Source organism: Schistocerca gregaria, chromosome 3 (assembly GCF_023897955.1).
Source record: "Schistocerca gregaria isolate iqSchGreg1 chromosome 3, iqSchGreg1.2, whole genome shotgun sequence".
Classification (NCBI taxonomy): Eukaryota; Metazoa; Arthropoda; class Insecta; order Orthoptera; family Acrididae; genus Schistocerca; species Schistocerca gregaria.
In genome coordinates, this window is record NC_064922.1 from 789,603,981 (window position 1) to 789,615,081 (window position 11,101).

The following is an 11,101-nucleotide window of genomic DNA, read 5'->3' on the forward strand; positions in this document are numbered from 1 at the left end:
GTAGTAACTACTAATACACAATTTGAAGTGGTACAATGTGGGCTTCACTTGTTATAGAGTGTTACTAAGTTCTTACATCTTGATGAAACTGTCATCCAGATGCTGTTCCTAATAAAAGTTACCTTATCGAGGCTTGATGGTCACCTTGTATTTTCTTGAAGCAGTGAACCTGCTACACAGTTCCACGAATAATGCTGTGAGAACATCTACATCAACTAATTATGAAATGACATAACCCCTTTTGATGGAACACTACCTTATTTTGTTGCTCAAATAAAATCTTTTTGCAGTTGGTTGAACAGATCTCACATTCACTCGAGCAACATATTTTGAGTGAATTTTATGATATTAGCTTAAAGAGGATATCAATTTAAGTTATATATTAGATTTAAAACACTCGCATCAGGTGGAGATGCTCAATCGTTGTCATGCTTTGCCGACGCCCAGTGATTGCATTTCATTCATAATTTCTGCACATATCAACATAAAGTACACATAGTTACTTGTTTTGTACCTACAAACTACCTAAAATGCATTTTATACTTTCAGAAGCATTTGTCATTGCCCTAAGAGGAAAATAGTGGAACAAGCTATTCCAGATAATCTGTTGCACTTGACATTTTCATGTAGTCTTCTCGAAAATTGCTTATCGGAAAAATCATGGTCACCATAGGCAATGGATAGCCAAAGAAGTAATCGAACAGGTGAGTAGATTAAAGAGCCTCAGAATGAAAGGGAATTTGGACACATTTAAACATTTTCAGAAGAAGTAGGCCTACAGGCATTTAATACTAGAAGCAAGAAGCAACAGAGCCACAACAAATTCGCAACATAAACATAAGGTACCATGGTACATCATTAAAACTGCAAGACATACTAAACATAATGAAAATAATACAATTATTGTTAAGATCATTAAAACTGAAGACACCATAGACACAGGAGAAAACATTGCTAATATACTCCTAAAATAATTTCATAGTTACGGTATAAAAATTAGAGTATTAAAGAAATCAACACAGACCAATACAACCCAGAAGACTTGAGTAACTATCCTATTGAACGTTTCTGGGATCACTGACAAAACTGCAACACATAAAAACCATTTAGGAACTGAAATCCATTATGTTTGCTGGAGATATATCGAATCATCTAATGTTGCATGTGAGTGGGAAAAAACCTGGACCACTGTTGGATACAGCAAACTGCTTATTCTGAGAAGCATTATTTCCAGAAAATTTGAGACACTCAAAGTAATTATACAGGGGTATAAAAGATGAATCAAATAGGCACAGTCCAGTAGTGTTAATATCTAGTTTCTAAAAAATATAGGAAAAGCTTATCCACTGTGAATTAATTGAGTCAACTATTTCCAGAGTCCATTACCTCCATGTAACAAAAAGATTCAGAAATGAGAAAAACTGTCACGCTGTTACTGATCGGTTTTTATTGTTATTCTTTATTTATTTTTAGTTTCCTTTTATATTTGAATTTATATTTATACTCCCACAAATCACATCACAATATTATTGCCTAAAATAAATATTTTACTTTGAATGTAAGGCCTTTTGGGACTGTAATCTGGACAAAACAGTTTCTGGAAATGTTTAAGTAATAAAATGATGAGTACAAATGAAAATAACATACAACTATCATAATATTTATTCCTGTTACAAAATTATTTGTGACCATTACAAAAGATAATGTAGTACATAACTACTAATTCATTCTTTTGAATAACTGCTGTCAGCTTTACATTAAAATAGCACATATAATGAGATCACTACCTTTATACATCAAATACTGATCTGCTCTTCAGCCTCACCAGGTAGCTCCAGGACATCAAATTCTTCATCCAGTTCACTTCCAGACTTCTGTTCGAAGACTTTCTTGTAGAATAAATGTTTATTAATGCCCATCCAACCTGCTCCATAGTTGTTCCGTAAAAGGACTGTTACAATTTTGATTTTTTTGGTTTTATCATAACAGCTCTGTGTATCTCTGCTGGTATGACTCCCGTCCAGGATATACCCTTCTTGCAGATACTTTTATTGCATCCTATATCGGTGTTATAGATTTTCCTCCTGAAATAGTAACAGTGCTCGACCTTTCTTTAGAATTTTGTGTATTTAAGAAGAGAATCATTCTGGGTCTGCCTGTCAGGTGTAGCATTGACCTACTGATTGATCCTTCTTCAGAAAGTTGATCACATTCATATGGTCGTCCATTATGCTTCCATGAGGGCATCGCTGGAAATCCCCTGCTGGAATATCTAGTAAGGTAAATGCAATAAACATTAGACACTGTACACATTTCCTTGGCTATAAGAATGTTACTTGGAGAAAAGCAGAAGTGTATTATAAAATAAAATAAACAACAACTTACCTCATTTACTTTTCAAATTTTTTTGACCACTGTTTCTACATTTGCAACTTTTTCTGCGATTTCCCTACATGATCTGGTGTAATAAAATTATTGGATACTGCTTGCCTTCTGTATACATGATTTTATATAGCTTATTACTTTAAAATGAAGCCTACAATCTCTTAAGTTCGCCTAAACAACCATCTGTTACCCAATAATGTGTATTTGCGCTATAATCCAACATGACAGGTATACTGTTATGAAAAACATAAAATACAGAAAGCTAAACATAATAAAGTCGCATTTACCTCACAAGAGAATTAAAACAGTGTTTATGTTCTAAATTGTGCAGCTCAAAATATGCTCCTTCTACATATAAAAAAGTTGATTTAACAAATTTGGAAAAATTCCTAGAGAGATAGAATATTCTGATTTTAGCACAACACAGTTTCCAAAAACTAAGGACACGTCTATCTCTAGCCCAACAGGGCTTGCTATTCAAAACAAACTCTGTATCTACAGAGGTTCAAGATTTGTCGAGAGGTGTGTTCCATCAGGCCAGTAACTTTTGCAAGCAGTTGCTGAGATTTTTACATAGGAATTTCCTGTGACTTCTTAAAGGCCTCTGACTGTGTAGACCACAATATTCTCCTAAGGAAGGCCGATTTTTATGGTTTTAACGTTAGCAATGGTAATTGGATTAAATCATATCTACACTGTACAAAGGAGAAGGTGATACTTAATGGTAATGTTGGCTGTCTAGTTCCATCTGACTGTGGCACATTAAAATGTGCAATGCCACAAGGATACATTTTGGACCTTTACTGTTTCTTTTCTTCATCAACAATCTCCCACTTTCTACAAACACAGTGAGCAAATTTACTCTTTTTGCTGTGACACTATTAATTTGCTTGGAAGCTAAATGCTTTGTAACTAGAAAATAAACGTAATGGTGTATTTGTAAATGTCTTACACTGATTTAAGTCAAATGGATGAACACTAAATATTGAAAAATTCACTATATACAATTTCTTACAACTTTACAAGAAAATGAAGTAATTCACATGGACTGTGTAACCAAAATATATTATTCTGTGAATCTTAGAAGTTCCTGGGCATTTTAAATGATGGCAAGACAAATTGATCCAGGTGTATCCTAGAGCGTATGGAAGACTCAGTGTGGCAATTTATGCTGATATGAATGCTATCAGTACTGCTTATTATGACACATTAGTAGTTATTATGCAACAGTTGTCTCTATTAGCTGGAGCCCAAGCGGAGGTAAAACGAGACTTATCCGTTATACAAAATGAACTCCAAAATCAATTAGCCGAAAATCAAACAGAATTACAAAAATCAATTAAGAGCAACTTTTACCGAATTAGATCAGGGATTAAATACCCAGACACAGGAAATAAAAGAACAGACAGTAAGAACCGAACAGAATCTTATTGCTCAAATTAAGCAGGTCCGCCAACAATGCCAAAAAAGCAATAGTAAATTATTAGCGGAACTAACCGAATATGTATCCATCAAAATTGACACGATACAGAAACAAGTAGAATTGTTTCCTCAAGTAATACAAGCTCAAGCGCATATACAGTGTTCGGTAGCTATGATACCAGAAATTATAGAATCCCAAGATAATCTAAAGAAGCAATTTGATGAAGTGAAGGAAAAACAGACGACAGTGGAACATAGAATGAATTAACTTGCGGGAAAGTTTTCAGAAATGACATTAGAGCGGCAAAATTTTCCTTCGGAAACGGTAGAAGAAACTGTGAAAGTAGCTTTACAGTCAATTTTGGAGAGTTCCGAGGAGAATTTTTTCAACAAAGGGTTAATGGAAGTTTGTGAACAATTTGGCGAAGGATCCTTGCGTTGGAAAGAAAATATAGATAGATGACTAAATCTCTCGCAGGAGGATTTAGAAACTGCGAGAAGTAGGAAACAAAATTCTCAATTTGCCTGTGACATTCCGTCCACGTCAAGATCCAATGTAGACAGAACTGGAACGTCACAAGTTAGATTCGATATAACAGATAGCCACAGGGAAAATTACGAACAGGATGATTTTTGGAATCGTAGTTCCATTGAGGAGAAGATGATTAAACAGAGACAATTTCAAATCTTTAACCCTGAGAAAAAGAATGTTCATCCTGTAGTCTTTATTCGAAGTTTCTGAGGTCTATTTCCACGATCTTGGACAGAATGGCAAAAGATTAGTTTTGTATCTGGATATATACAAGGATCAGGAGCATTGTGGGCATCCGAACAAACATCTTCTTGTAATTTTACACAGAATTTAAGCAGGCTTTTCTAGCAAAATATTGGTCTGCTGGAATACAAAAAAGGCTTAGGCAGGAAGTATTATATCCTGAGCCTTTCTCATTTTCTAGAGAAATACATAAATAAATCTTTGTATTGGGATCTACCGATTCCTTTGTCGGATATACTTAGGACACTCAAGTCCAGACTACCCACCAGTATAAGGAATCAGATGTTATATATAAATGATAAGGATATAGACTCATTTACGACTACGCTTGATCATATTGATATAATTGAGGAGGACAATAAAAGGGCAAGAGAAATGACATATCAAGGAAGAGTAATAGAAGCGAAGCCAAGCTGCAACTCTAATGGGAATGGCATTAATGGTAGCAGTCACAATAATCATAACCAACTACACTCTCCGAGGAGACTTAGAAATGGGCATAATGCAAACAATAATTATTACCATAATTGACACTTTAGTAATGGTGCAACGAGGGGCTATTGTAGGAACAATAGGAATTTTAATCGATATAATCCAATGTATGACAACACAAGACAGTTCTACCAACACCAGCAGAACAACAACAATAATTACACGAATCGAGCAAGACAATATAGACCGAATTCACCACAACAACCGATAATCACTGAAGTAGCTGAAGAGACAAATACCAATTCGAGCAACAATCACTCAAACTTAACATGACCACATCATGCCCCGGAGGAGCGGTCAGGGGATGTGTTAGGGGCGAAACAGTAAAATTACAATTGTTAAGATATAATGATGGTGAGCTGTGACTGAAGAGTTAACAAAGGATTTAATAAAGTGTCATAATGACAGATCGAGTGTTCCGGTATCGGAAGTATTTGTTGAAATAGAGAAAGTTCCAACGAACGTGATATTAGACATCGCAGCTTCCGCCAACGTCATCTCAGGAGCTCTTTTTAGGAGAATTATTAGGAAGAAGAAGGTACCAATTTTGCCGGTGCAGAACTGCGAAATCATCAGAGCTGTTGGAGCACGCTCTCCCAATGTCAAAATACAAACACAATTACATATGAAAATGGAAAATGTAGCAATAAAAGCACCTTCCTTGTAGTGGAGAAGTTATTAGTGGACTGTATTCTTGGTATTGGGAGTATGCAGGAGTACGGTTGTAAGATTGGTTTTTTGGAAGGAATAGCTAAATTTAGGTTAAATGGAGAAGAGATAGCACTGACTTTAAATAGAAAGGAAACGGTGCATGAGAAATATTGTCACGGTGTCATAGTTCAATTAATTGACACTACAAACGGTCGTTGGAAGGAGCTTTCAAAGGATTTGATACAACAGGAGGAATTTAACCAAACAACAAAGATAAAAGCTAGTGATAAAATCAGCTTACCGGAGAACAAAGGTAGCAGCTTCATTATTTGTTAGAGGCATATGAAGAGATTTTTGATGAGAAACCAGGAATTATTAAAGAGTATATTTGTCACCTACAAGTGAAGCCACATCAGACTTACTGTTACACGCACTATCCGATCCCCTGGCGTTTAAAACAATCCGTTCAAAGGGAGGTAAATAGAATGTTAGAATGGAACTTGATTGAGCCATCAACTAGTCTATATTGTTCTCCACTCTTACTAGTTCCAAAACCTGGAGGCAACGTTAGATTAGTTCTGGATGTGAGAGAGATTAATAAAATAATAGTACCTGTAAGAACTCATCCGGAAAACATAGATGAATTAATTCAAAATTTCCAGGATGTTTCATACTTTACTAGTGTTGAGTTAAGAAGTTCGTACTGGCAGGTCCAAATGGATGAAGAATCTAGGAAATATACCGCATTTATCTATGCTGGGAAAAGTTACCAATTTAGAGTTGTCCCGTTTGGACTTAATATTAGTGCCAGAATATTTATTTCAGCGTTGGATTATGTTCTTGGACCAGAATTGCGTATTCGTATAACTGTGTTTGTTGACAACAGCCACGAAAACATGGGAAGAGCATTTCCATATTTTGGAAAGGATTTTTGCTGTTTTCAAGAAAACCGGAATTACAGTTAACTTACAAAAGTCTCATTTTCCTTTACCACAAATTAAGTTCTTAGGACATATAATAGATGCGAAAGGTATCCTGCCAGCCGAGAAGAAGATAAGTGCAATTTGAAATTTTCCATCAGCACGGAATAATAGACAGCTGAAGGGATTTATAGGTTTGGCATCATTCTTCCGTCATTTCATAAACACTCAAGCCATGAATTCTGGGGCATTAAACCGGCTTCTACGGAAGGATGTGCCATGGCAATGGACTGAAGAATGTGAACTAGCTTTTCGAGACATTAAAGACCATCTCGTTAACGCATGCTTATTATATCAACCTAATACGAATTGTGAGTTCTGTCTGTCCACAGGTTCATCGGATGTTGGATTAGGTGCTTGTCTCTTCCAAATACGGAAAATAAAAGGAGTACCAACATTCTGACCGATAGCATTTGCTAGTCGAGTGTTATCGCCCTGTGAAAGAGCCTATACGACCACAGAACTTGAAGCACTTGCGGTTATCTGGGCATTCAAGAGGTTTAACTATTATTTATATGGGTCGAAAACGATTGTGTATTGTGACCATCAATCACTAACCTTTTTGCAAACATGTAAATTATTATGTCCCAGACTGTCACGTTGGACAATGACACTGCAACAGTGCCAATTTAAAATTATTCATGTGTCTGGCAAAGAAAATATTTTTGTGGATGCACTGTCAAGATCCCCAGAAGGTTTAATGCCGGAAATAGAATCAGTACATACTTCCGATTTTCCAGTATTACTATTGCAGGACAATATCTACAAGACTTATTATGTACATCTTTGTAGAGATATGGGAAATTTACAACGAAAAGACCCTCAATGGAAGAAGATAATTCAGCTAAAGGAACAACAAAATTCATGGCTAGTTTAGATCATTATAAATTAGTAAATGGAGTATTATTCTTCAGATGTGGGAAGGACAACAATCCATGGTGGTGTGTATATATCCCGAAGGAATATGAGGAAAAGTAAATTTGGTTTGCCCACTTATCATGGGGACATTTTGGAGTAATTAAATGTGCCACTAAAATAGGAGCATTCTGTTATTTTCCGAATATTCGGAGAAAAGTGCACCAAACAATACAAAACTGTTTACTCTGTCAAAAGGCAAAACCGGATAATAGAAGTAGTAAGCCTGTTCTACATTCAGTTATTCCATGAGAGTCAAGGGCGTTAATTTCGTGTGATATCTGCGGCCCTCTCCCATGATCAAGAGGAGGAGTCAAATTCATTGTTGGATTCTTTGACGTGTTTACAAAATATGTAAAACTATATCCATTAAAGTGTGCTACTGCCAGAGCTGTTGTAGTGAGATTGGTGCGTGACTATCTTCCGAAATCCATAATTACAGATAATACCAGAACTTTTACTGGATTTAAATGGAAGCAAACATTAACACAGTTTGGTATTCGACAAATTTTGACATCATGTTACCACCCACAAGGTAGTCCAATAGCACGAGTTTTCCGAGAATTAAACCGATTTATGCGTACATACTGTCACAGTAAACAAACATCATGGGCTGATTATTTGTCAGAATTTGAATAAATATTTAATAATCTGACACATACCTCAACTAACTTTACTCCGACAGAGCTTATGTTTAGTCAGATTGAATAGAACTTCTGCCAAAGTATGAAGACCAGAATTTAAAATGGGAGGAAAAGATTCGACTCTCACTTGTCAATTTAACTAAAACAGCTATACAACGGAAATTGACATATGATAAACGGATTCACCAGATTCAGACGTTTCATCTTGGAGAAAAGGTTTTATTGAGGTGACACATCCATTCCTCGAAACTGATGAGGAACATAAAGAATTGGAATCTTATTTATACCGGACCATATGTTATTGTAAATATACGAAATCCTGGATCATACTTGTTGGCATATCTCGAATCGAAAAGAATAAAGGGATTATTCCCTCATAATGATATTAAGAAATTTTTTGAAGGATCGTAGATCTGTGATACCAAATATGGAGAAGAATGTAGAGTGAAATTTGACTAGGAGTCGAATGTGTATATAAATATCAAGAAGTTTATGTTGTCTAGAGGGTAAGAGACAGTGAGATTGCTCCTGTGATAGGTTAAGAGACAGTGAGATTACTCCTGTGATAGGTTAAGAGACAGAGAGATTACTCCTGTGATAGGTTGAGAGACAGTGAGATTACTCCTGTGATAGTTTAGCTCAAAATTTTAAGATAGGTAGAAGATATTATTAAATTCTAGTGTTTTTAAGTGTGGACTATGAGCAGAAGCCATAGTGATATACAATGAAAGTGCATCTACATTTCCCCAAGACACAGCACTTATGTGAGAATTGCGTGTGAAACTTGATCAGTGCAGGATATGTAGCTAAATACGCTGTGTGTATGATGTGCGTTGTTTGCATGAGAAAACAAATGAACTGTGAAATGGAGCAACAGTCTATAATGTCAATGCTGCAAACAATTGAAGAAAATCTTTGGTTGTGCGAGAGAAAATTATTATAATTTTTAGATTTTTCATTATGCCTTCTCTAGCAGGAGAATTAATTTAAGAATTTTTATTAACGTTTTAAGAATAGCAGTTTGTGTGTTTCATATTAAGGACATAATTGTTAAAATATATTTCCATGAATGTTCATGAGAGAATGAAGAAGATTCTGAGAGTGGATGATTTGTTAAATGAACATATGTCATCATTAATGATATTTATTTGTAGGTGGATCTATAAATCAATTAATTATAAGAATAACGAAAATTTTTCAAGGAATTTTTTTTCTAGAAATTATTCCTTTTGTGGAGTCAGTGTCATATGCCTATGTTTAAAATTTTTCATCAGGTGTAAACTTAAATTTTATTCATAATTTCGTAATTGAAAGCAAACTTCTAACAGATTTAATGCTCTACTTCCACCTGCACTATAACAAAACGAAGATTAGATTTTAAAAAATTTTTGAGAGGAATACATTCGATATGAGCTACAACAAAATTTAAATGCCCACAGTCTATTTGGCAATGTTTTGGACAATCAGCAGTTGTAATGCAAAACAATATAAGAATCCACTCCGATTTTGAGTTCAACGATGAAATATGGACTTCGTTGAGTTAATCCACTCTCTTCCAGGGATTTATTCAGTCAGAACCTTTTCTTATTCTGCTTTGAACCTGTTCCACGTTCACATCACTGACCATCTGTTCCTGAGATCATCTTGCTGTTTCTACGGCAAATTACCTGCTTCTGTCCTGTATCATAAGCCATCACCTGCCCTCCGTAACGCCTCCACCAAACGCTGTACGTCGCCTACCCGCTGTCCGTGCCCAGTGTTCATGTTCCATCGACTTCACAACGAGATCGCCAGCTACATCGTCGAAAGGAGAATTCTGAAAATTATTTTGAGCAATATTGTAAAATTTTTTTGGCTATGAGGCACTTTTCCTATCTATGGAGTTGTTAGAAAAAAGCTTTCGAGATTGTCTTGGTGCCGAGTAACCTGAGCTTTGTTTTGAAAAACTATAATCTGATTATTGAGATTTATGACAGAAGATAACTGATACGAACTGTACGATTAAAAGGGAAATATATATATATTGCTCCTTCATACAAAAGGTGTGTATTTGACATTTGAGAATTAATGATATTCATAGATATGTTGCGTAGTTGTTCATCAGAAGGGAACTTCCAAAAGACTGGATACGAACCTGCATTTAAAAATCCAAGAGCTCCATTACTTCTTCGGAAGGTTAAACTTCATCAAAGCCAAATATCCGCATGATCTGAGGTTTCCAGACTGATTATACAACACTCCCAAAAATTACGAGGCATTTTATTTGTACAGATTAACAGACTGCCGCAAAGCACGAGCCGCCACAGAAGAAGAATCATCGCCTGATTTCATTCCAATAAGTAAAATTTCTGAATCATTTTGAGTGAATGAGCTATGACTGTGTTTCATATTATGAATGACTGATTGCTCGAACGAATTGAGAGCTACATAATCACCTAGATAGGAGGAAAAATTACAGTCTCGATTATTTATCAGGTGAAATACGAAGAACTGCAAAGGTGCATGTTACACTGAAGCTATGACTATGAAAATATATGAGCCTCTTTTTCCAAAGGCTCATATTCTCTACACAACCAGTTTCCAAACAAGGATTTCTCTAGTGTATAAGCTATCAGAAAAAAAAATGATGCTTCTCTGTGGAACAATTCGTGCAAACAGAGCAGAGGTTCCCAAGGATATTGTGGATAAGAAAATTAAAAAGGGCTTCATGTGTGAGCAGAGTACAATAATGGAGTCAAAATTTTTAACTTGATTGTTAAAAGGAGAAGTCTATGTTTTCAACGGTCGTGAAATTGTGGAGAAAAGTTGCAGTGGAACTTCTACTAGGAAAATCTATA

The 11,101-nt window shown here is 35.6% G+C and overlaps 1 long non-coding RNA gene across 1 annotated transcript; it reads right to left on the reverse strand.

The window, feature by feature from the left end:
• Positions 1-1,639: 1,639 nt before the first annotated feature.
• On the reverse strand, positions 1,640-10,854 carry LOC126355152 (uncharacterized). Its single transcript, XR_007565466.1, has 3 exons — positions 10,399-10,854; positions 9,932-10,080; positions 1,640-2,272 (listed from the first exon to the last, which is right to left on the reverse strand). It is a non-coding gene; the product is annotated as an uncharacterized LOC126355152 (long non-coding RNA).
• Positions 10,855-11,101: the final 247 nt, after the last annotated feature.